The sequence below is a fragment of the Chrysochloris asiatica genome, unplaced genomic scaffold, assembly GCF_000296735.1.
Source record: "Chrysochloris asiatica unplaced genomic scaffold, ChrAsi1.0 scaffold00070, whole genome shotgun sequence".
NCBI classification, from domain to species: domain Eukaryota; kingdom Metazoa; phylum Chordata; class Mammalia; order Afrosoricida; family Chrysochloridae; genus Chrysochloris; species Chrysochloris asiatica.
The window spans coordinates 1,786,419-1,787,945 of record NW_006408588.1 but is presented as its reverse complement, the minus strand read 5'-3'; positions in this window follow the sequence as shown (position 1 = coordinate 1,787,945).

Here is a 1,527-nt window from a genome sequence, read left to right as displayed (position 1 = left end):
AGTCTGTCTGTAGTTCTGCCCTCTGACTTCCGCCCGGATGAGATGGCTGCAGAGGGAGTCCCATGCTAATTTCTAAAACACAATATTTTCCTTTATTCTATGATTTTTCTATTTGCATTTGTGGGAAACTGATGCCCAGACCCTTGTGTTAGATCCAGAGCTCTGGGGCAGTTTCATGAGAGCCACATTAATGGGTTTTCAGGCCCTCACCCACAGAGCCTGTCCTACCTGACTCTGCTCTGCCACTGCCAACCGGATGTCCCCTTTCCTCCAATATTGATGTCACATTTTTCTTCATACAATTTAGCTGTTGGGATCATATGTTAAACTTACAGATTGAATAAGTATAGTGAGAGAAAACAACCCTAGCACACAGCTTTGTTAATTCAGACAACTGCCTCTTGGTCTGTGCAAAGATTTCTTATGAGTACAATTAAGTGTTCCAGAATACTCATTATCTTCAATGTTGTCCATAGCTTGTCATGATACCCACAGCCTTTGCATAGTCAATAAAGTACAGGTAAACAACTTTCTGGTATTCTCTGCTTTCAGTGAAGATCCATCTGGCATCAGTAATGATATCCCTTGTTTCAAATCTTCATCTGACCTGGGCTTGAACCTCTGGTATTTCTCTTTCAATGTATGTTTGCAGCTGTCTTTGGATTCTCTTTAGCAAAATTTGACTTGTATGAGATATTAATAATATTGTCCAATAACTTATTCATTGGGTCAACTCTCTCTGGAATGGGTACAAATATGGATCTCTTCCAGTCAATTGACCAAGTAGTTGTTTTCCACATTTCTTGACTTAGATAAGTGAGTACCTTCAGTGCTTCATCAGTGTATTGAAAGATTTCAATTTGTATTCCATCAGTTCCTGAGGCATTGTTCTTTCCCAATGCACCCCAAAGTTCTTCCTTTATTATCATTGTTTTTTTTGTCATACTCTACCTCTTGAAATTGTTAAACATTAGCCATTTATTTTGGGTACAGCGACTCTGTATATTCCTTCCATCTTTTCATGCTTTCTGCATCATTTAATGTTTTTCCATAAAATGTTTCAATATTTCAGTTTGAGGCTTGAAACTTTTCTTCCATTTCCTCAGCTTGAGGAATGCTAAGTGTATTGTTCCTTTTTGGCTTCCTGCTCTTGGTATATTTTGTTATAATATTTGACTTTTTCTTTCAAGTTGCTCTTAGAATTTTCTGTTTAGCTCTTTTACCCTTATTTCTTCCAATTTGTTTAGGCATCTCTGGGCTGGAGAGCAAGCGTCAAAGTCTCTTCTGACATCCATTTTGACCTTTTCCTTTTTTCTTGTATTCTCAGTGACCTTGTGCTTTCTTCCTTGATGTTCTTGATATCATCCCACAACTCTTCTGGTTTTCAGTCTTTAGTGATCAATTCTTCAAATCTGTTCTTCAGACGATCTCTAAATTCAGGTGAGATTATGTTCAAGGTCATATTTTGGCTTTTGTGGACCTTTAAAATTTTCTTCAGCTTCAGCCTGAACTTGTATATGAGTAATT